The 26,134-nt window shown below is 43.8% G+C and overlaps 1 long non-coding RNA gene across 1 annotated transcript in view; it reads right to left on the bottom strand.

Moving 5' to 3' along the window:
* LOC139057477 (uncharacterized) overlaps positions 1-26,134 on the bottom strand; it is a 346,740-nt gene that overhangs the window by 254,818 nt on the left and 65,788 nt on the right. The window contains exon 2 of the long non-coding RNA XR_011512816.1: positions 19,827-19,899. This is a non-coding gene — a long non-coding RNA (uncharacterized lncRNA). The remainder of the gene's footprint in view (positions 1-19,826; positions 19,900-26,134) is intronic.

Raw genomic sequence — 26,134 nt, 5'->3', positions numbered from 1 at the left:
TAAGCGATTACTTCGGGCTGCAAAGCAGCACAATACAAAAGTCATAGGGATAGGCGTCGAATACTGTGGTATGATCGCTATAGCATCAAATAGGAAAATAATTTCACAAATAGCTTTATTCCTGCATCCACAACAGCGCCCAGCTCCCGTTTCAAGGAATATGCGCTTTAAATATGAACATCGAAATATTCAATGCTGTTACACCTACAACATTCGCAAACTACACTTTTCCGATATGCCTGGCTATTCCGCTGTGTATTTCCTAATATCTTGTTCAGCACAAGAAATCTCCCTAAAAGGCTTTGCATTTGTCAGTTCACGGCTTATATTCAGCAACAGTATTATGCGACCTAAATGTGCTAATAAATAGCTGTTGGTTCATCACCTGTTGCCCATATACTCAACAGCACATGCACGCTATGTGACGTACGGCATCGTTCCTAAAAGAAAAACAATGCGCACAGTAGGGACCCTGAAAAAATGGCAATTAATGAACATATACAACTTATTCGCAGATAGAAATTCTAATTGTCTGAGTTAAAGGAATTGGCACGCTGGCTGATCGCAAAGTGTACTCAGGAAAAAACAGCACCCAGTGAACAAATACAAAGATTTTCCTTGGCGAGGTCCCTTTATCATCAGTTGGATGCATTCTCTAATAATACTTCAAGCACAAGGACAGCCTCTAAATTTTGCTTGCTATATAGAGACCCAGTTATGTAAACTTGCAATGCCAAGAAAGACAGAGTAAGGTGAGAGAGCTAACGGCGGGAAACAGAAAGGAAAAATAAAGAAATTTCGAAAAAGCTTTGTTTCTCTTTGTTAAAGTGGAGTTTCCCCTCGTTTCCTTTTATTTATTTATCCTTAAGCTTCTCCAGCCTTCTTTTATGGGGCGGAATTGGCAAAGGTTTCATTCGTAAGCATTTTTTTCTGGCTGGTTGGTAGCCTTCGCTAATAATGCGCCGCTGTGCGTATTGTAAGGTTTCTGGTCTTAAGAACTTTACTAGCGTAAGAACTTTTTTTTAATGCGGGCGCAGATTCTTTCCGCGAGTTTATATTGTTACCGGCGTGACATACGAGTGAAAAGCCATTAAAATTGATTTCTAATAATAATATTTTGGGGTTTTACGTGCCAAAACCACTTTCTGATTATGAGGCACGCCGTAGTGGAGGACTCCGGAAATTTTGACCACCTGGGGTTCTTTAACGTGCACCTAAATCTAAGCACACAGGTGTTTTCGCATTTCGCCCCCATCGAAATGCGGCCGCCGTGGCCGGGATTCGATCCCGCGACCTCGTGCTCAGCAGCCCAACACCATAGCCACTGAGCACAAAAAATTGATTTCTGTGGATTATTATTATCCTGTCCTAATGCTGCTTGTCACGAAGAAGATTACTAAAGCATAAATTACCCTCTTTGTTAGTTTGCGCTTATAGTATCGCTGCTTACTTTCGCTATATATATACACCGGGGCATGCCTCACGTTTAATGCCACACATGCTTCCTCATAACAATCTATCTAAAGGAAATTAAAAATTGTGAAGTCTAATTAAAAAAAAACCACTCACACATTCAAGGGCACCTGTAGCTAGAAAACAAAACACCTATTGGCCACTTATTGATCTTTAATGTAGATCCAAAAAAGGATAGACGAGTTATTTTTCTGCACTCCATAGAAATCAGCTCGCCATGGTCGGCAACGCGAACCATGACACAAGCATCAAAACGCCATGTATATCCTGAGGTATCGCTGTATACTTTCATCAGGATATCTGCCCTATTAACTAGCTTCTAACACTCACCATATTTAAAAACAAATCCATCAAGATTTAGTTTAATGGGGTCCAAGGCAAAGCTCTTACGAAACTCACTGCCCGAGCATTCCGCACAGATGGTAAATCAGCAAATCTGAAACGTGTGGCCCCACTGTTTATCACTGGGTTAATCCCAATGGTTCATTAAACGACGGCCTGGTAGGCTGCCGGATCCTCGGAACGCAGCATGTGCTTGCGCTCAGCTGCACGAGCCTCTTCTTGTGCCCGGGCTGCAGCATCGGTACGGCGTAGACGAGTTCATTCCCGGTTCTCCTCTACGGCGTTGCTGATCCACAGCAGCTTGCTCCTCAGGAGTACGTATGACACGTAGCCTACCCATTTCGGAGCCGGAAAGAAACTTCTGTGTGCGCACTCGGCTGCGGCGGAGAGCAACGACGTCAGTAATGACGCAGCTAATCCAACACCACCTAGATAGCATAAGTCCTTTTCACTCCGATCCATGACGCCATGTCACCTCGGGCAACTGCCATAGAATCTAATGGGGATGCTCCCAAGTAGGCAACAGTGATTTTGACGTCACTGCTTTCATCACGCCTGCCTTGTCAATGGAAATTTCTGGTCCGGTAGCATGACGTCATGAATAGGGCTTGGGCTATCTAGGGTGTTGGCTAATCGCGTGCCTCCCTTTCTCTCTCTTTTTTTTTCCGCGCATGCCGATGGGGTGGCTCCGGAGGGGTTTTTGGCGTGCAGGCGACCGACAGATGGACGGACGAACGGACCTACGAATCGGCTTCGCGGTAATATGTTTCTATTCTACATGTGTGCCAATGGATAATTCTCATACTAGGTACTCCGAGCTGCTGGGCAGAACAAATTGCTTTCCATATAATAAGTGTTTTGTAGTTGCAGTAGAACTTTGTTGAGCCCTTTTGGCAAGTACAGGAAATCACTCCGCCAATTCTTCTTCGCACAGATTGTGTTTTAGCGGCGTTTTTAAACTCCCGATTGAACGCCGTCGCGATGGTATGGTCACTAGATGAGTAGGTGTGTCGACCGACCATAGACGCCCACTTCTCACCATGACGCAAAAATAGCGCTGCTGTCAGTAGGTGCGCCTGCACGCGTCATCGTCCACACGCAGCGAAGAGTACGGTGTAGACAAGACGCGTGTTTGAGGATATTACTGCTGCTGACTACAGCTATGTGTACGCTTAGAATACTGTTCTGAGACGTGCAAGCGGAGCCTAATGGGAAAGTTTATAATTGTAAATCCAGGAAATATTTCTCCAACTTCTCCACAAGAACTCGGCACCGCATTTCTAGCGGCTTTGAACAAGTGCGGAGTTGTTTTGAAGTTTTAGGCTGTGAATTCGTTCATAGTATTTTTGTAGATTTGGTTAAGCCAAGTATTGTTTGAATCAAATAACGTCTGGGTTTCAACGAAAACAATCAACTAATACAAGGGCTATCAGACACACCGCGGTGGAGTACTCCGGATTGCTTTTTCACCACCTGAAGCCGTTTAACGCGGGCCTAAACCTAAATATGAAAGCGTTTTGCATTCCAACACAATCAGAATGCGCCCGCCAAGGCAGGTGAACGAGCCACGACCTTATCATCAGCAGCACAACCATGACCACCAAGCCATCGTGGCGGGTAAGAATTCCGTTTGGAGGAAGGATGATACACTTGGTGCTTAATTTAGAGTTCCCTCGCAATTAGGCCTTGCTTTCGTTCGCCTGTTCTAAAGCTTAGTGAAAGTTATTTACAGCCGTTGACGCCGCAGCTGGCAACATTTTGTCTATTTCAGCAACAAGTTTCGGTAGCAAGCAACAACAATGTTTCCGGCAGAGATATAGGGTGCAGTCGTCGTATCCTTGCATGCAAATTCATACACTTCCAATCGAACTTTGTTCAAAGTGATGTTCGTAACTAATTTCGCACAAAGAGAAAATGTGGCAGCCGTGGAACCTTCCACTCTAAAATCCGGTGACCGAGCATGAGGCAACACGTACGTGATTACAAGCCCCACAAGTGCCGGCACAGCAAGCTTGACGTAGTAATTTGTACACGTTTCACTGACAGCTTGTTGCTTTCATCTCCCGGAGTGTTTGCAGTCATAATCACTTTGTGTGATCACAGTACAAAATATTATTCAATCCTATGTTTTCGGGCGTCATATTAGTACCACATGACTTGACTGTTCCTAAAAGCGTCCTTCGTCCACAAGTGGTTTCTTCTGCGGCCCTTGTCGGGGCTGAAAACAATGCTACATTAGGCTCCCCTGTCCTAAAGTTTGGAGCAAGTAAATTAGTTAGCATGTTGATCTTCTTTGAAGCAAAAATACCACTGCTGTTTGCTGAAGAATCTGCTCATTCGGCCCCGAAGATAACCTTGCACTAACCATATGGCACTCACCTTTTAATCGTAGCAGCTGCAATGTCTTCTAGCAACTTGCAAACACGCAATAACGGAAAGCCGTATCTCCTCACTACTCAAACTGACAGCTACAGTTGACACTTTTTCCCTCTGCGTGTTCTATTGATTGCGCGCCGTCAGACACAAGTACCAGAAGACATGGGCCGCTGAACACCGTTGTACTGATCGCAGTGTCACTTGCCTCATGAAGCTGAGAAGGGCTGAACTATGCTTCAGAGGGGTCGGTCGCCGCACCTACTTTTCCAGCCACCATAGCAATGGGATGCAGACCAATCGCAGACGCCGGCACCACCATCTTCCCCTGAATGTCTACTTTCACTGCGCTAGCCGAGGCCCACAGTCAACTCGTTCACTTTTTTCATGCTTCTGGCCTCTTATTAGTTATGAAACGTCTGTCAAGGTAGTCAATGCTACTTTCTGTCAAAGCAAACAAAAGTTACCTCGTGCAAGGGTGGCTATGTGGGCTTGTTGGTGCTTCTTAGCGACTGTACACATAATGTGGCTTCCCTTGTCCTTGCGTTTCCCTGCGTTCAACCAGATTTGCCTCCTTCAAACGAGGAAAGCGTTTGAGTAGGCAGTTCAAACAACGATGCTGGTCCCCGCATCGTTGTTTACATAACGGCCTGCGTCTGCACTTACGTAATTCGACATCGTGAGATTGGAATGAAGTCAGAATGGAATAGTTTTACGTTATATGGCCCCTGCATGTTAAATTGAAGTACGAAACCAGTATATGTAACGACAGTAAGAAGTTATTGTCATTGGCTATAAAGTTTTGTGTAATGTATAAGGTATTTGGTCTGTCTGAAATGTCACTGGCCATACACATTTCCGTAATGCAATTTCTTTAATGCAACCCAGATGAAGTAGCGGGTTTAGCTTGGTGCCCGCGCTCTAAGTTACTTAGGCCATCTTGACCTGCAAGGTGTTTAAGAAATGCGATATCTGAAAAGCCATGGGTGGCATCAAATATGCTGGGCTGTTGAGAGCGTTAGGAGGCATGATAGTAATGAGTAAATAGAATATTGGTTGTTGACGGTGAAGGAAACTTTTAAAATGCCAACAAAAAAAAGAAACAACAGAATTTTTTGTAACCTAAGTTACCCGAATGAGAACGTTTAAATTGGGACGCAAAGCAGGTCGCATATGCATGCCTATTTGTTTATGTTTTGTGTTTAATATTTATACGAGGAAAAGGAAGTGTTTACCGTTCTGTTTTTGAAGCCCTTAGCACCAAACAGTAATACTGACGGCAAAGGGTGTTAGCGTTTGAGAACGAAGTAATAATTAGGTTTTCAGTCTTGTAATTTTTTTTTACCTAGCGAATGTTGATTTTTCTGGCCTTGCCAATAAATAACTTTGTTTTATGAATCTGTTGGGTCTGGCATATGTATTAATTATTTTATTGCAGATGTGGCCAGCTTCTTTTCAACGCTAAGTATTGTTACAGTGCATGGTGTTACGGGCAGGACCATGCGTGCAACAGGAAGAGGAAGATGAAGTGGTAGGCTGTCTCCTGGAGCCGTGACATTTGTAGCAGCCTGCGCGATTACCGCTAGCTTTCCCCATGTAAATAGTTGTACGTACATTTGTGCATGGGGTTTCCCCTTTGTAACATCTTGTGCAGGTGCGGGGTACATAGTTGAGGGACGCATGGCTTCCGGCTCACGGCGCACGATCTTCGTCAGCTGCTCTGAAGGCTACTGCTGCGGCGAAGGAGAGTCCTATCGGGATTCACAAGACGATGTTGCAGCCGTATTAGGAAGCCGCGCCAATGACTGATGGATACGACGGCTTTTCATTTGCTCGAAACGCTTGCACTCCGCGATAATGTCATCCTTATAAATGTCATCCTTACAGTCCTTACAAATGCGTAAATTGAAGTCGTCATCGGCGCTACCTTTTAAGACACGCCCGACTTTTTCAGACTCCGGCATTTCAGACTCCACCTCGCGGCAGAGTGCCAGCACGTCTTGTATATAGGCGACGTAGCTTTCGGTGGACATCTGAACACGTGATGCCAACTTTATGGATAAAACAAACGCGAAGTAACCCGTGCAGGTATTAGGCTGTTCACTACCACACAAAGGTCAGCCATTTGGAACAGAAATGGAAAAGAAATATCCGCCTCCATTCAACTCTCTGAAAGAGGATGTACAGGTCGGTCCATTGCTGGAGGGAACACGCGAGCTCGGGGCTCATGGTCCACGTAGCGCCATGTAAACGAAGCGATGAAAACCAAGCACATGCGTGACACGGAGCAGAGGTGGCGCACGCCGCGCGTCTTCAGCAACTAAAATAGCCCTTGGCGTTGCTTGCGTGTGGTCACCCTGCCGTGTAATCGCGCGTCAAGAGGCTCCCCTCCAAGGAGAACTATTTATTTGCGTGCGCTGCCACCCGTGCGACTTAGAATGCACATGAGTGCACTAATTTCTACTGAAGTTACGTTGGGTGCGAATAATTAGGGGCAGAGCTATGCTTTGGAGAACTGTATTTTTGGACAGGACAAAGGATTGGCGCTGCACTCCATCTCGTGCGAGCATTCCGATCACGGCAGCATATCCACAACACCGTCCGTAACTGCAAATTCTTCTGCATGTATTCGCATATATACGTTAGTGTCACTCCCTCTCTATCGTTTCGGAAGAGGGATACATTCGAATGACTATATACATGTTCAGGTTACCTGATTCGCCAATGGTAGTTTTACACAGGGTTTTGTATCTTTCAACAACTCAACAGACTGAGTGCGCCGTCGTATCCAGACATCACTGAAACATGCCGCGCGTAACGGTGCCAAAAACAAACTACGGTGTTACTCGTTTCGTTGAGTCAATCGCCACGCTCCATCCACGAAGTGAATGTGTTTCGATCTGTCATGCGATAACGTCCGAACACGAAGCTTCCTCCACAAAAACAGCGCTTCATCTCGCCTGTAACAGGTCTTTACAGTAGCTCCTCACGATTAAATAAAGTTTGTTGTTTGGCTGTATGTCTGTCTGTCCATCATTTCTATGCTCTTGCATCCGGATGGCTGGCAAGTGAAGATGGCGTTCATCGCAACAGCACCACAAGACGTGTGATTGCACAGCCGCACGCCGCGAGCAGGCGAAGCAACAGGGGGGTTACCAAGCGCTGTGCCGTTTCGCGCATGCGCTTGGTTGTCTCCGCTTCCCGGACATGGCGCTGTGCTGAGCAGGAGCCACGCGCTTGCGTGTTCCCTCTTACAGCGAACCGACCTGTACAGCGAAACTGGTGTGTACGTTAGGCTTCGTTACACATGCACCACCATCACCACAAGCAACGCACTACGTCACGCACGCACGCATGTGTGCGGAAGCGCAGCGTGCATCCTTATTCAGCTAAGCCATCCGCCATGCGTGAGTACCTTACTTAAGTAAATGAATATTTAAAAGTTATTTGCGTCAGAAAATGCGTAACGTGCGACATACACACAAGCTGCAGACATGGTAGCTTCGGATTGTTATACGAATATACAACAAAACATAAATATGTTACACGGAAAATGAAAGACAGAGCCCTTTTCGATCTATATGCGATTTGAGGCCTGTCTGAGTATAGCCGCTGCCGTTGCGTGGCGATACTGTTAGTTCAGCGTACATCCCCATTCTCGAAGGTCCTCCACGTAGTGCAAGTGCGTTTTTATGTAAGTGAATGTCTTAAAGTAAAATGTGTCAGAAAATTTGTAAAGTACCACTTACATACAACCTGCAAACGCTATAGCGTCGCATTGTTATTCGAATATACAAGAAAGCCTAATTCTGTTGGGTGGAAACACAAACCAAACCCTTTGTCCAGCTGACGTTTCTTGGGTCAGCTGGACACTTCAATCTCGCACTAGAAGTTAACTGCTTTGCTGTAATAAAAGTTAGCTTAAAACATTACAGCATCTTTTTAAAGGCTGTTATAGAGACAGTAGAGAAGGGGCGTCTAGAAAAAGATTGTCACTCGCAACTTTATATAGATAAAACAGGAAAAAGATGCTTGCGCAATGATTTGCAATATGCCATGAAAAGCGTCAGTCTCATTAACAAGATCAAATACAAGAATTCACACACAATGGAGATATAACCGTATTTACTTCCGTTTACTGCAAATTGAAGAACTTTTCATTTCAATCAGATTGAAATAACTATTTCTGCGAAGTTCAGTTAAGGTACCACATTTTTTCAAGGCAAAACCACTCAATCAATATTTTTTTATGAAAACACCGGTGAAAAGCCAGTAAAACGTTTTGACGATATAATGGCTTTGGCAATTACACGTGAAAGTACAGAGCAGAAATCCCTGTACATCCAATGATACAGAGACATGTCTTAACGGCTGCGCATAATAACAGAAGTTACAGAAGGCATAGCTGACAATCAAACGTTTCTATCAACTGTGAAAGATGGTAGCTGAACTTCATTTTTCATAGTTAACGATACACACGTTCGAGACCCTATTTGAGAGTGCTCATCATTCTTTAATGTAACGTTGAAAAAATACTTGAAAATAAAAGCATTATCGTTTTAAAAATTTCATCTATAAAACATCGATACTGTAGCAATAGATGAAATACTTTAAGTAAGGTCCGATTTCAAGAAATAGAGAGTTCTCAAATAGTTTCTGTGTACCTGGCTACCTCGCAGGTTATAGGAAATCATTCAGCGAATAAAACATCCAGGTTGATAGCAAATCATGAAGGAATAAAAAGCAGAGTATTTGCATAGTCACTTCACTTTTGCATTAAGTTTGGATGGCTGACAGGAAGAAGTCGGAAAATAGTGTCTGTAGATCACATACATTCCGAAGCAAACGGGCTGCTGTCCAAAGGCAGGGGCACGCCGCGGGGCTCATAAGCTGTACGTACGACGCAAGGAACGGCAGTTCAAAGCTGTCATTTCTCACGGGTCTTCCAGTGCTCTCGTACACAAAGCTCATGCAGCCCGAGATGCCCCAGTGGAACGGCACAAGCCTATATTTGTTCAGGGTATTCTTTGTATGCCTGCTAAACGCGTCCTCTTTCGAGGTCGTTTGTCAGGTGGCCGCGCAGACATTTATAGGAAGGAAGCGGCTAGAAAGAAACATCACACCAAAGAAACGTGACCCATGATGACCTGATATATGGCCCAATATCTTGCCGTGTGGGCTACTAGCTGCAGCCGATGGTCGCTGTGGCCGGGTGTCTCGACATAGCGGCATGAGAGGACATCTGATGGGGGTGGCCTCGGCAACTCGTAGTGACGTATTGTTCTCTCATACCAATGCGCACCATAGAGGGCAGTCTAGTGTTTACGTTTGCTAGGATATATTCAGGTTTCCTCCATATCCCGAGGCTTCAGAAATTGATTTTGGACCCTACGGTAATCTGTGTGTGTGGGGGTGGGGGGGGGGGGGAGGAGATAGCCATGTATTCTACGTGGCTGCTCATCTTTCATGCATGTCGCTACTGCTTTTTTGTGGTTAATGAACGATTTAGTGTGTTTGTTTTTGCCAGAAAACCTGCAGGATCGTTTATTATGGGGGAGAGAAAGATTCCTTCGAGAAAATCTTTAATCATTAAGAACTATATTATAGTGACCCGCTGCAGGGTAAAGACATCGATGTTCGATGCGACAAGCTTAGCAATAGAGGCATCACCAATGCTAATCTAAGAGCACGATGCCCATGGTCCAATAGGAATCCTATTTAATCATCTAAAAATATCAAGCCTGTGATTAATAGGCGTATAAGTTGTTATATTTTAGTATTGTAATATTATTTATCATTAGACAGCAAAATCTGCGCCTTCTGCGAACCCTTCACCAGTGAACACACAATGACGTATAAAGGAAAACAAATACGCTAGCTTTACGGGTCAAAACCACGATCTGATTATGATGCACTCCGTAATAGAAGTCTCCGGATTATATTCCGGTGGCATGGAGTTTCATACCGGGCAGCTAAATCTAAGCACATGAATGTTTTCGTATTTCCCTTTCCCCTGCGAGAATGTAGGGTAGCCAACAGGGCACGTCCTTGGTTAACCTCCGTACCTTTCCCTCTTCGTTTTTCTCCCTGGCTCCACCCCCATCGCAATGCGGCCGCAGTGGCCGGTAACGAACCCTCAACCTCGACCTAAGCAGCGCAATGCCATTGCCGAACAACGCGCTACGAAACTCTGAACAGTCAGACACGTGAATAGTGCGCTGACATTGAAAATCCATGGTGACGCAGTGTGCTGGCCCGGGGACTTCCACGTAACGTCGGGCAAGCATATATTATAGTGTCACATTATATTACATTATACATTATGTCATTACATTATATCACATATATTATAGTGTCTCCGCTCGCAAAAAGGCTTACCTTCCTGACAACAACAAAAAAATTCATTTTATATTTTCGCCATTTATTATGCATTTACTAATGCCGCTTTACATAGCGCTCTCTATATGTGTCTCTGTAATTAAAGTGATTATTTTCGCACGTTAACAGAATTCATAGGTTTGAGTAATCAGTTCGCATTTTGTTTCCCTTATCGAAACGCCTCAAAATGCCTTTCGGATGCACTATCAAGGAGCGTGAAAACGCCGCACTAGTGTGTGCAAGAAACGGTTTAAAATAGTGACAGCATGTTTTATACTTCTCAGTTTAATTATGGCGGGCGCATTACGTGCTCACTTGCAAATTAGGCACAATTTACTGCCTCCCAAAGTGCTTGCGGAGGTTATTCAGCTGCGAATTATTGCAGAAGTCTCCAGGCTTGAAAAGAATGTTTCGCCATAAATTAGCCGGAATTGAATAGGCACTATCTCAGATAACTAAACTAACATCCTCGTGCATCTTCACTTTTACACAGACGTCAAGAAGCTTGTTTGCGGCGCTTTCTGCCTCCATGCGTTAGCAGCCGAGCCTGTTTCCAGCTCCAGCCCGAAGTGAATTACGGCAATCTAACTGCTACGAACAGCCGTCACCAGACAATCAAGTATATGCAGGAGAGGGGATTAACCGGCCAGTGAGTACATATTCATGGTTGAGCGGAAGGGCAAACACACACAACGAAGAAAGAAGGAGACACAAGAAGCGCACAATAGAACGAACTTTCATTCAGACGCGGAATAAACACGTGACAAAAACATGAAGAAAGGAGGAAACAAAAGGGAAGCGAAAATTGAACTAGAAACACGTGTCGTCAGGAAATTAAATTTCACACGCTGACAGACATCGAAGGCAAACTCAGAAAAGTGTCCCTCTGGGTGTGTTCAGGAGTTGTCGTGCACTTTAGATTTGTGCCACAATAGGGACTCGCAAACTAGGGAGATAGCGGCAGCTTTCTTTATAAAAAATGCACTTACACTTGCGTGAGGTAACAGGTAACCTTCAGTGCCACTGTTAGCGTGTGAAATTTCATTTCTTGACGGCGCGTGATTTTAGTGCAATATTTCACGGCCCCTTTGTTTCCTCAACTCTTAAAGCTTTTTTTCATGCATTTATTCCTTGCGGAAATGAAATATATTTCCAATCAGCATTCGTTGTGTCTCATTATTTCTTCGTTGTGTGTTTTGGCGCTTCCGGTCAACGATGCATCAAGTATATCTAGGCTATCTAGAATTATTTTGAACATTATTCAAACCAGCTATGTCGAAGTGCTTGTAACATCTTATGAGGTTTCCAAAAATTAAATAGCTATATAATTGTTCTGCGCACTAGAAGGACCGCGATAGAGTTGGATTCTACGGTGTGGAATTCTATTAATACCAATACATGTAACGTAACAGAAGCCGTCCATTGTCGATTCGTTCGCAGCTACTTCGGCAGACATATTCCCCCAACGCCGACTATGACTACTCAGTCTTTGCTAGTAAACTTATGTATGATTTTTTGTGTGACAGGAGACTCGCGCTTGGCTTAAAGTTCTTACAACAAGCGGGCCGGGGCCTGATTGATTGTCATATGTTACTAGCATCGTTGTGGTTTTGGTTTGCGTCACCGAAAATCAGCTAATGTTCTGGCATGTTTTACCCCACTCTTTCTGTAACTGTCCCGTCACATGGTTGCAGCAGGTGCGCAATGCCAGTTTACCTCACATCAATATTTTCAATTGAGCGTCGGGCAAAGAGCTTCGTCCACAGGTGCCACAGAGATTCATTGAAGAGCGGCGAGTAACCATTTTCTCGTAGCTAGTGACCCAAGTCGAAATAACGGGCTTCCTTCGTTATTTTTCATTGAAAAGCGGCGAATACGCCGATACAAATACACAGTGAGCCAAGTTGTTGTTTTTTTTCTTTTTGGTGGGGTTTTAGGTGCGAAAACCACAATTATGAAGCACGAAACAGTGGGGGAGTGAGTGAAAACGTTATTCTAAATGTCCGGCAATTTGGAGGGGGTGGGGCCTTAAGCACCCCAGCCTATGCAAAGGCCTCGAGTCCTTGGACACGGGCGGATTCCTGGGCATTCAGGACGGCACACAGCCGATCAGCGAGGTCATTGCTGAGCAGGGCCGCCCCCCAACGCGCCCCTTGGTTCGAGAGTGCCATGCCTACCACGTCCGTCGGGGACTCCTGGTGCACGCTACCAGTGTATGGATTCATTTCGACCAGCTGGGGTCCTTTAACGCTCACCGAATGCACGGCACCTGGGCTTTTTTGCAATTCGCCCCCATTGAAGTACGGTCGGCGTGGCCAGGATTCAACCCCGAGCCCGACCCAAGTTGGTGCGACAGAGATTCATTAAAGAGCGGCACGTATACTTTGAGGCCCAAGCACCGTCACGCATAGCCAGTGACCTGAGTTTGTGTAAGAGGGGCTCATTCAAGAATTACATATAAGCGGTGGCGCAAAACCAGCGACTCAAATCGACATCAAAAGATATTCATTTAATGCGGCGAAATGCTAGCTCCCGATACTCAATGACTCAATTTGGGTTGAAAGAGATTCGTTGAAAGCCAGCACATAGGCACTGATGCACACAAAGTAACACGAGTTGAATTGAAAAGGGTTAACCCATGAGTGTTACATGCCCAATGTCACATACCCGTGACCAAAGTTGGCCTGACGACTGGTTACGAACACGGTTCCGTCATCGCAGTAGCTCGGTGTCCCAAATCAATAGACCGTAGAAAACGCACTGAACGAAATTGACTGGAATACGGCTAGATACACCCACAGACAGAAATAGAGAGGTCGGAAAGTGTGTGAAGTACCCTAATAATGCTAATCAGCTCAAAGTTTACGACAGGACAGGGTTAGTTGCGACTATGTGACCTAATAATGCGATGGTCCCTGAAATACGTCTGTCGATTTATGTATCCACTTCAGCAGCAACAAACTGCGGTTTCAAAAAATACTTTGATTATCAATCGTTACAATATGACCCGAGGTTGCCATTAGGGTCATTTGCTGTGAATACTTATTTTAGCTCTCGAAACACTGTTCGCTCTTCAAATGAAGCATCTCATCCGGCTTACATGTCGAAAGTGCCAATTTTCGGCTACAGTGTTACGACGTCAACACAACGATTCTGCTAAACAGCTTAATTTGACAGATCCACCAGCCCAAGTAGTTCCAGGTTTCGTGCATGGATATAACAAAAAGAAGAAAAGAAGAAAAAAACGTGAAGGCCGGAGTTTCAGTTTGCGAGTGAGTCCCCGTAGTGCATAGTGGGAAATGCGGCCGCACACAATAACGCCAAGGGGATGTAGCGTGGCGGAGTTTACTGGCGCGCTTCGCTCGTGATTTAGGGCGCTCAGCGACGCCCTAATTGCACTTTCCCTCTGGTGACGAGCGGACATCCACGGCGCACAGCGGCGGCGAATGCCCACTCAGACCAGTTGGCAGGCGAATCCAATTCTCGGAGGCGCTCCGTTTGCGATGGCGTGGCATTAGTTTCAGATAGACCAATGGCAACGGCTTTCGCGAGTAGTGTTTGCCACTCTCCACTGACGCCCACAGCGTTGTATTCTCTATGCGCTTCGCCATGATTTGGTAGACAGGGCTCCCTTATTTTCCAGTTGGCTTTAATTGGAGAGTGAGATTGCAAGAAAAAAAAGGAACTAAAATGCCCTTATTTTATGAGGTGGCCGAATAGCAAAAGTAAAATATAGTCAAATCATAGTAAGCGAATGACGACATGAAGGAGAGCATAGGGGAAATTATTTGTAATTCGTAATTGGCACATATATTAACATCTATATATATATATATATATATATATATATATATATATATATATATATATACGCAGGAAAGAGACGACGAACTTTTTGGAAGCCTTCTTTTACTTAACGTTTTCGGCTGGTGGACCAGCCTTCGTCAGAGTACAGACGAAGGCTGGTCCACCAGCCGAAAACGTTAAGTAAAAGAAGGCTTCCAAAAAGTTCGTCGTCTCTTTCCTGCGTATGCTACGTCGGGTCCTGCGTGCTGAACTTTGAAGAAAACCCCTATATATATATATATATATATATATATATATATATATATATATATATATATATATATATATATATATATATATATATATAGTGCTGAACTTTGAAGAAAACCCCTATATATATATATATATATATATATATATATATATATATATATATATATATATATATATATATATATATATATATATATATATATTGGAGAAGTAAGGAAACCTGGAGGCCTGAGTTCTATTCGCTATACCGTAAAACGCTAACAAACACTCGCTCCAAGGACAGCATAGGGGAAGTTATCAGCAGTTCTGAGTTAAATAGATGATATAAATAAATAGTAATCAAAGCGGGTAAAGAAACAACTAGCCGCAGGTGCGATACGAACCCCCGTCTTTGCATAACACGTGCGATGCTTTTATCAATTGTGCTAACGCAGCGCTGTTTTCACGTCTACTTTCCGGGGCATTTATCTTTATCTTCTAGAACTATCCCTGGCAATGCTAGCCAGCGCCACCACTCAAAGCCTTGGCGGTGGATGTGCAACGTCCTCTCTGCCGCAGATGTCACGTCTACGTCAACTTTTTGGGCGAAGGCAACAAGCGAATAAATCCACACACGCTAACCGAAACTATCAAAGCTGCCTCATTCGTGAGACGGATTCTAATTCTAGTAGATAAGCATAAGTACACCAGGAAGTACATGGAAATGCGGCGCCGCGGTTGACGAATTCCTAAGTGCATCGCACGCGCAGTGCGAAGCCATGGGTCCGTGTTCCCCCTGCGGCCAGTTTTTTCATCCACTTTCATTTCCATGTGCTAATGCGAAAGCATTATATGCCCAATTGAGCCGAAAATCCGTCGCAGACGGTGGGACCGAGAGATGGTACCAAAAATGGCTGACGGCGCAAGAAGAAAAAAACACGCAAAAAATGCTCGGACTCTCGTGGAATTCGTTAAGGTCGTTCCTGCAGACAAAGTATATTTATAAAAGAAACTTTTGCAAATTTTGTTTAGATTTAGAATTTAACGCGGGCCCCCGGCGTGCGAGATGAGTGCGCTTCCTCGACGCCACGGTGGCGTCACGGGTCTTTTTGACCAAAGCTGTGTTTATGGTGTATGCGTCATTGCATACGTCACGTCGCAGCCATCTGGCTCACGAAAGGTGTAACCCAGTTCGTACGTCATTGGGCACGTGACGGCGTATTTAATGGTGTGGAGGTAGAGCTACGTCTCGAGTGTGTAAAATGAGCCGGTTCATGGTGTTACGAGGTTTACAAGCAGTATAATGCTTTCTCATTCTTCTCACGTAAGCAGTCTTAAGTGTATGTGCCAAAATTTTCTCGGTTATTTTTAAATTGGCAACAGCTGATAATTTCCCCTGTGCAGTTCTTGGCGTCATTATTTGTTGGATTCCAATGATATGACTAAAATATGCAGCGTGCGCCAACTATGCTGCACGAAGATTTAAAAATATGCGAATGTTACGTATCGGACAAAACCAAGGTAATGTTCTTTGAAGTCGCTCGGAGATACTCAGATAATTTTTTTTTAAATTTCATTCCGCCTAATTACACAATTAGTCATAATGAATTATTAAACTTCTCAAATGTTACAGTGAGATGAAAAGGGTCAATGATAAAATTGCAGAGCAACGTGAAAAGCTGCAGATACACCTTTCTGTTGCCCAATAGATGCGACACAAAAGGGTTTTTCCGAGCGTGAAAGAAGCCTGCGAGTACACGCAGCATTGTCGCTCGATTGGCCACTCAAAGAATATACGGGTATTCGGGGCCTTCTTTCACGCTCGGAAAAAACATTTTTGATTTATTAACTAAGGCTAATTATGTAATTAAGCTGAATGCAGGAAAAAAAAAAAGAAATTCGAAGCCATCCAGCCCTGCTAAGGTAGTTGGCCAAGCGTAGCTGTAAACATCGCGGTTAGAAAACTTGTGGTAAAGACGGCACTTCATTTCTCGTTGGCACTTAGTAACGATGGTGACAGTGGCTTCGTAGTCGTTATGATATACACTTATCGGCACACTCGCAACTGCATACACATTATTTGATAATGTCAAATCAGTCCACGTACGGCGCTGGGTGGTCGGCTGGGCCGGCTCGGTGTGGCATCGCAAGCGACATATCTCCAACACGATACGCGTAAACCACTCCATTTTCGGTCCCGACACACCCACATTGAAATCAGCGACAACGACCAGAGGGGTATAGCGTCATCGCAACTAACCCACGCAAGATGAGTAGCCATGGAGCTTTCGACATTTAATTTCGACATCGAATATACTTTTTTACGTTTCTCTGCTGCATTCTCCGACTCGCGACACCTGTCGTCCCGTCTGGCCTGCCCCTTGCGGTCGAGCACGATGGTCGGTGGTGTGTGCGGCATGCCGTCGTGGTATGCTGGTCCTAATTTCGCGCCGTTGCGCTTCGTAAGCGAGCTGCTCGTTCGGAGTACTAACCAGGCATAGCCTCCCCATCGCAACTCATATTCAACACTACCCAACTAGTTTTCTCCGAGGCAGCCGAGGACAGTTTTCGACGTGCTGTTCTGTATGTTGTTCTGTGATTCCAAAGAATGTAAGCACTGTTCACTACACTTTGCCGAATGCTTGTAGTATCTTCCTTACGGGGCTATGAGCCATTGCATTTTTTTGCTTGCCCACGGGGGTATGAGTGCTTACGCGAGTATGATCTTTGAAGATGATAGTCTTTGCGTGCGGACATAATATTTTGATGGTACCATAGGCATGCAAAAAATGCAAAAATAGCGTGACGCACAAAATACAAAATTAAGCGAAATGCATTTGGTCTTGTCGTCTTAGAGTGCATCGGCATATTTTTAAACTCTGGCTAAAGTCAGCTGAAACACCCTGTACATTGTCACATCGTAAGAGGCCAACCAAGACACCAAGGACAACATATGTGAAATTAGTTCTTCATACTAATTGGATTAAAGAAATGAAAATTATTGGAAATTAAAGTGGATGAAAAAACAACTTGCCGCAGCTATAATACGGACCCACGTCTTTACATTACGCGCCCGATGATCTTACCAACTGAGTAACCGCCAGCACCGTTTTCCTATTCCCTTTCTTGGGAATTAATTTTGATCTACTAGAACTAACCTTGGAAGTGTTAGCCTGTGCTACCACTCAGAAATATATACAAATATATATTTTGGGGGGGCATTAGTATTCTCTATCGTGGGATTTTGCTCCCATTTTTTTCCTTAGGGCCTTCAGGCTGCTACTACTACTTCATGCAGTAGATCTAGGTTGATGCAGAATGACAATTCACTGATCTGAAAACTCACTGTTATATATAAACGCGGATCATTGTACGTGGAAATGTGTGACTGTGTGACTGGCGCTGTTATGAGATGCCTGTGAAAATACAAATACCTAATAAAGTGCGTAAACCGACTTTGAACTGCACCAACATCAACCCGGCCTTGGCGAAACGCGTGATACTATGCATCAGATCAATAGAGCCCTGGGATGTGGGATTGGACGGTGCTCAGTCCGTCATTCCAATTAGCCACTGAACTACTGAGCCAGTTTGGTTGTTTCCCTTGCGCACCCGTAATTAGCGTCCTCACATTCAATAGTTTTGTGACTGTGATAGGTTTTGAGGAGTTTCAGAAAGCATCCCACCTCTGAGATTATCTGACGTACGGCTTGCGGGCCATTCTTGTGCATAAATGCACATTTAGCAGGAGCGCTCACTTTTGAGAAATATAGGGGTGGAATGGTTATGACTTAAATTATTCCATGGCCTATTTTTGAACATGCCGTTGCCTAATATGGTAAGTGAATTACTTGCCCGGCAAATACAGCATTTTCGGTATGTAACCCAATAAATGCTTAAAAACAATTGCCTATCAACGAAAATTTGACTAAATTGTAGGCATTCATTTATGGCCCTGGAGAGTACATATGCAGCAAAAAAAGAAAAACTAGTTGTTTTTAGTTTTAAGGCTAATAACTGAACTAATTAATAATAATTCGTTCGTTAGACTTGCCACAGCTGAAAATTTGCTGCAGCGTATCAAAATGTAGCTATTGTTTTTAAAACAAGTATATCTGACACTTCAGTCAGCATTTTCAGGCATCAAACAGCACAGCATATATGATACGTTGTGTCCCCCATAAAGGATTACGAAGCACCACATTATAAAGTGTTTATATCAGTATTTGTTACTTCTAAATTCATACTGAATCTAGTATGAAATCTTGTAGTATGGCTCAGCGTACCATATTGCATGGAGCCGCGTTCACTTTCGCGCTAACCGCGAACGTCGGGGAAATTTGTGCAAGGTGTTAGTGACCTAACAAACTAAACCAATTACACAAACCTTAACTATTGCTTTGAACAGCGGCATGATCTACCCAATAGTAGTAAGGACATCTATAGTATTGACCCTAGTTCAACACTAAGTCCATCAGTAATATTGTAAAGAGTCAGCTATATCATGACAAGAATAAAACCAGAGAAAAGGAACATAAAAGAAACGCCTAGAACGATGAACCTGTTAACATAGCAATGAATGCGCACAAAAATGCCGCAGTCAGCATGCACGAAAACAAAATTTAGTTTTAGAATGGAAGAAAACGAAAACAAAACATGGAAGCCACACTTGTTGAGTCAATTTGTAATGGTTGGTTAGCGTACTCTGCATAGACAAGCTATCTGTTTTGTTGTACAGCAGCCCAATAATATGGTTGCTTGTGTTCGGCTTTTTTAAAAATTACTTTTACATTTCGGTTCTATCACAGATTCATGCTCCCCATACAAATCCTACTATTGTTAGCACCTGTGTCCCGTTGGCTTTCAATTTCGGGTGTCAAAATATTGCGTCTTATTCAACGCTTATACCACATGAACTCCACATATCTATGTTGCTTTGAACGCTTTCATGCTTCTGCTTTTCCACAAAATAAGCAGGTCGTGCAGAGATTTCTAACTGTATTTTGATGAATGAGAATATGTTCCTTGAGGTATTACATTTTCAATGTTTCATCCTGGCTCAGTAAAGCACGGTGTTCGTTGTCTTCTTTTAATCAGAACCGATAGCTTGCGTATCCGGGCTGCAATAGGCGAGCGAAACCGCGTAAAAAGATATCTACACACACAAAAACATTATCTGCGGAGGTTGTAAAAACATAAGATATGATCAATGATGCACCTACCTTGAACCAATGCCGGAAGTTGTGCATTCCACGTAGAAAATAAGCGAATAGGTCACGTGAGGTTGTCAGGAACCTGCGCAAAACAGGTGCCAGCCCCGTAGTTACGGGCCTCCATCAGGATCCCATCAGCATTTCGCGTGTCACTCGGCTGCCTAGCCTGCTCTTAGCCTGATTGCTCAGAGGCGTCGTCTCCCCAGGGGAAACCCGCTACTGTCATGTCTCCTACACTTCGCGCCAATAATTTTGTGCAGTGAGTGAGGCACTGCAGCCACCCTCTTCTTATCTGAAAAGAAATTGTAACTACGACAGCGTTACAACCGCTAGGTTGTTCGCGCCTCCTCCCGAGCCGTTGAGCGGCTGGTTACCGTAACTACTTAGCTCAAGAGCCATCAACGAATAAGACCTCTGTGCTGGCGTCGCTGCAAACTATACGCCCCCTTATACTGGCTAGTAGACACTTTCCGTTTCTAGAGCACTGCACGCGTTTACAGAGACCTTACGTAAAAGTAGTGCACGCAAAAGAACCAATCTCTTGTTTGCGTCATTTAGCGCGCACACGCTTCAGTATTCACGATGGAACGCCATCTATAGTTATATACAGTGCGAGCTTCTTTTTGCTTCAATAAGATACTACAAGAAAAAAACGAGAGAGCTTGAAAACATTTTATCGTGTACTTCCCTAGCATCAAAGCCAGTCCTTTCGGCGTAGTGCAGTAGTAATGAAGGAAGGATAATCATAGAAAAAAGAGAGAGATAGGAACGTGATTCTAGCAGCCGCAGTAGCAGCAGGGTAATATCAGCGACAAACCGAAGTGTTTTTTTTTTTATGGAGCGAATTACACAGTTCATTTATTCTGGCTTTCGTACTCGCTTTTTATTGTAGTTTATCAATTCTATTCCTTCCCCAAATCAATGCATTTACTCAAGAACAGTGCGCAGCTCAAAGCAATGTGGATCCGAGGAATGCGGTTTTCTTTGTATAAACCAACAGTTTAAGAAATGTAAAAAAAAAAGAAGAGTGACAGCAGGTTTGTAAACGGCTAGAGTTCTGTATCTCATCAATACCACATCAGCAATTATGCGTGGATGTCATGTGTAAATCAGCATATCGCACCAAATACATACTCACACCAAATTATCTCTAAGAAAAGCTAAATAAAACAAAATTTAAGCATCCCCTTTCTGAGCTGTTGACATTGCCCTAAAGTAATACGTCTGGTCTCTAGGCCTACATGTAAACGTAACAAATTGGTTCTTCAAGGCGAGGAAAGATTTATAAAATGGAAATATGTCATCCACCTGAGAGTGGCATGCGTCTACGAAGAATGGAATGAAAAAATAAGGTTCAGCTATACACGTCGACAAACGTGTGGTGAGACAATTATGCGCGTCAATTACCCGTGCATTTTGCAACAGTCTAGTCTGCTTTGCTATCCACCTGACTGCTTTGTGCGACAGCGAAAAACGTAATTGGGCCTGTGTGTAGACAGATTTCTCGTGTGGAAAGTAATGAGGTCGAAATATCAAAGGGGACCAAGTTAGTGACCAGCCTCTACAGCCAAATTTACGGTTGGGACAGCTTAAGCGACATTATACTGTAAAATAGAAAACATGAAAGAATGCAGACAAGTGTGTTCAGGTTAATATGGCATGCGCCTTAAAGTGGCCAATATGGCGCAAGATCTTGCCACTTCATTTTGCTAGCCTGTGTTTCTTCGCGCACATTAGTTTACCGTATACGAGTAATATCTATAAATATTTTAAGAGAGGGGTCAGTGTGAGTAATATTAGTGTGTCGAGAACCACCTGCGCAAACAAATTTTTAGAAGATGCGTGAGCTCATCTGCTGTGCTGCCGTAATGGCTTTGGTGTTGCACTGCTAAGCCCGAATGCAAAGGATCAAATCCCAGCCGTGGTGGCGGCATTTCTATAGGGGCGTAATGGGGACAACGTCCGTGTACCGCGTAATGGGTGCACGTGAAAGGGTGCCAAGTGGTCAGAATTAATCTAGAGCCCCCCACTATGGTGTGCCTTCTGATGATGTAGTGGTTTTGGTGCCTCAAACCCCGAAAATCTCTTTAACTTTTTATGGGAGTTCATTTTGATCATTGTTTACACATCTCATCCGCATTCAAAAGAAGTGAGTGTCAGATCTGAGAGTTCCGAGAGTATATTCCGTAGGCCCCTTTCTCTCTATATATGAAGTCAACAAAAGGAATTATCCCACAGGGTGGGTTTAAACTTACGCGAAAGATTATGTGTTTCACGTTACATTCCATCTTCCTAAGGCAATTGATTTGCAGATGAAACAGGTAGAACATCAGATTCAAAGAGTCGGTGCATTACAATCATACATAAAGGATGGACTTTGCTAGTCGATTTTGTCGCAATGCGCATCGTTATAACTAGATTATTGGAATCGCCCAAGTTTCACTAGCACCAAAGAGTGCACGCTCTGAAATCGTCACTAACAGCGTTGACCTCCAGCCGAACTTCTTCGTCACGAGGCCACTCGCCTGTGTAGGCTGTGGAATGGAGTTGCGTTTACAAAAGCATTCTACACTCCCTTTGGAGGGGCCGACAGTATGGCGGTTGTTATCTACTATTGTGTCAAGAATAACAGCTGTCTGGGATTCGATGAATAAGAGCAGTTGCTTTCCTACGCATTAGCACAAATGGATGATCGTCTATTATCAAACAGCATTATAGCGGTGCACAAGGTTCAAAATTATCTCTAATGCACTGGCAGTCTGAGTCAGCCTACACCTAAAGAAGCTGCGACTTTGTTTGCCTTCGTTACTCTTTCTACTTTCTCCACCCTTCTCTTCTTTGCAGTTTTGCACAGCCTCCTTGCCGCGCAAAAAACTAGAAATTTTCATCTGGTCGTGGAAGGGCAAATGAAGTGCCAACATTGACGTTATATTTCGACAGACTTGCTATTGTGTTTTTAAATTGTCGCTTTATTTATTGTACCTGGAATGCATGTTAAAACTGTTATATTACCTGTTTCCTTGCGTTCCTCCTACTACACCTTAATGCCTGGTTCTTTTAGCTTTTCTTTTTAATATACTCTTCTTTTCTGTTAGGACCTTTGCAATGCAAGCATTATCTTGTTTTTATTCATAGCATCTTAGGTCACGGGCCTATCTCCAACGGTAAACAGAATATATTGCCCACTACATATAAGCCCCCAAAGCTCAAAACGATCTGCTTTCCGCAAACTGTTGCTGGGCAACAGGCATTGGGACACCGAGAAAACTAACAACCTAGGTGGATAAGCGTGGACTTTCAGCGCGCCTACTCGTACGCCGTATGAGTTGGATGGCATACTGCTGAGCTTTCTGGAGGACATCGCCATACCTGCAATAAAAGTGTTATCTTTGCAGGACACTCGTGTATTTTCTGTTCATAGATGCAGAAGAAAAAAAAAAAGGGGGGGGGGGGAGCCAAAGGACGCTAACGCCACAGGACTGACCGAGGGCGGTAGTATCTCGCCGTCAGGCCGAGCGGCTTACATGGAGCGAGAACCAAAGAAAAGGAAAGTGTGGCTATCAGCCAATGCTTCCATCGTTAGTGGATGCAGCGATACGTCAAGTTGGAACACAGGCGGTACTAGCAACTCTAAGCTACATCCTGAGACGATCCTATTGGAGCTAGACGAATACATTCATAACTTGTTTGGGGTATTTACTTTTTCACGGGCTTGCTGCGACCCATGACGCCTGAAAGCGTAATCAGTATGATTTATGGGGGAAGTTTCTCAGCCCCTTGGTAACTTTAGCGCTAGACAGGAGAGAGGCCGACAGCAACAAAAAACATGATGAAGCTCGCACGAAAGTTAAAGTGACTGGAGAAAAAAAGGTGGGCGGTGTGGTGGGGGCATCAAGATAGGCACAGCGCCGTCAGTGCTAGATAGTAAACGAATAGACACATCTTGTACAGGCAGAGATGGAATGAGAACATTGAAGTAAGGTTAGCCTCTTCGCCCCCCCAAGCACTCATTTATACGACTATGCATGGCAGGTATGCATGGCTCTTCATGCGAACGGCATGGAAAGTGCGTGACTGAAACGTTCATCCTCGATCAGTTATTAAATTGCATTCACTGTGTTTTTCAGCTGATTATTTGACGATACCGATTGAAAGTGTAAAAAAAATATTCTTCCTCTTGGTCAGTTGTCGTGGCGTGTAGCTAACATATCGGACAATTGTTACAAAGCTTTTCATGTTAATCTTATAATTAGCTCGGATACGGAGCTTCGTGGCTTTATTATTTTTTTCTTTCACTGCATCAGCACACTTTTCAGCTTTAGTCTTGTACATACTAATGTTACGTTTATGTTATAGTAAAGCGTATGAGTTCCGCTGTAAAGTTCGTCACCGATAAAAATATAATTACGGGGTTTTACGTGCAAGAACCACGGTCTGATTACAATGCGCGCCGTATTCCGAGACTGCGGATTTATTTTCACTATTTGGGGTCCTTTACCGTGCACCTAAATATAAGTACACGTGCGTTTTTGAATTTCGCCTTCATCGAAATGCGGGCACTGCGGCCGGGATTCCATCCTACGACCATTTCTTATCATGAAACCCTAAGAATTAAAACAGGACAAGTTCCTGTACTGACATCTAGACATCTCTTGGAATTAAAGAAAGATTAAACACAAAATTTCACTATCTGTGCGCACTTGAATACAAGCTTTGTGGAATAACTATTTCGAAAATATTTTTCAGAAAATAACCTCGCTCTCTACAACACAAGTTGAGTTCAATCCATGGAGTCATGATCATCGGCTAAAGCAGTTTTCCTGAGCCTTACCTCTAGTGGTGACAAACCACCTCCCCTCCCCCAATTGTGTTCTCATGTATACTTCCAATAACTGCTGCAATCAACTTAGTGGTCCAGTCAACGCCTGGCGTATGCTTTTTCTCTTGATTGTGGATAGCACCGATGTACTACAACAGAGACATACTTGGGATGTTCCTGTTGCACAAGGTGACGATTGTAATTTCACGAGAATTGTTGCACATGAAGCATTTTGTTTTAGAACGCAGCTCTTATGCGCCCGTTCCTGCATTGAGCGTCGACGTAACCGAGCGAACAAGCACAGCAAAAGAAAGCGAACGCGGAGGGCAACTGCGGATGGTCTGCGATAGCGAAGAGAGTGCGAAGAGAAAAGCGGGGGAGGAGGGCGCGCGCAAAACTATGGGGCAGAAACTGGAGGAGGAGGGTATGGTGAAAGCATAAGTAATATGTAGAAAAATTTCTGAGTGTCTAGGTTAATTGTGACTTTTGCAATAAATTATGTATGCAACTCCTCCAGGAGACTTAAGAGTGTATTCTACGAGCGGCGTTATACTGAGCACGCTGCCCTAGCAGAAATTAGAATTTCCACCAAAATAACATTTAGCGAACACAGAAATGATGCTCTGAGAAAGTTGTATACAAATCTAAATGCGTGTGGATTGCATACAGCCTTTGTAGAACGATTCCTTTCGCAAGGTGGTTATACGGTTATTTCAGTTTGTTCTGAGAGAACTATGTACTAAAGAATACATCTCATTTGAGAAGAATAATGTGCACGTAGCGAGTTGTGCGTAGGCAAACTTGAAAGTGTTGCGAGCGATTATGGCCTAGGAAATTAATTACTATCGCAACCAATTTGACGCGGTTTCTATGCAGACTCCTAAAAATTGGTGTAGATAATACACTGTCTTTGAAAACAATTTATTAGACAAGTGTTTGAAAGCGTTGAGCTACTGTTAACTGCAATGTTTATTCCAGTCTTAAAACAGCTCTACAAGCCATCAACTCCAAAATGAGTGAACATAGACGATATTCAGAGCTTAATTTGTTTCGAAACTAGCACGATCTTGGCCAAATTTGAAGTGTTGGAAATAATTATAAACACCCTCGTTTCCTCCTTTTTTTTTGTAGTTTCGTGCGCCATATGAAGTTTGTAGTTGTTTTCCTGTTTTCCGTCGCCTGTACTTAATTTGACTATCGGTGAAACATTGGCAAGAAAAAATGGAGAAATCAATTCAGATCGCCAGTTAGAACAGACAAGAAACATTGAGGCTATCTTCTCCTTCCATAACATTTCTCACAGGTTTAACAGAGTCTCCCCAAAATTTTTATTAACTTGATGTTTTGAGCTCCACGCAAGCTTTCCAGCCTCTGCACCCGCATCTCCGGTTGTGAATGAGATTCAGCCTGCAAAACCCAGCACCAAACAGACTTCACTTAAGTACGCTGCGGGGGAGGTTTATGTAATTTCTGCGCCTTGTGGAAAAGTATCTGTCGG

Source organism: Dermacentor albipictus, chromosome 3 (genome assembly GCF_038994185.2).
Source record: "Dermacentor albipictus isolate Rhodes 1998 colony chromosome 3, USDA_Dalb.pri_finalv2, whole genome shotgun sequence".
Lineage (NCBI taxonomy): Eukaryota > Metazoa > Arthropoda > Arachnida > Ixodida > Ixodidae > Dermacentor > Dermacentor albipictus.
The sequence above is the reverse complement of the archived record's forward strand: the minus strand, read 5'-3'. Positions and strand labels throughout refer to the sequence as shown.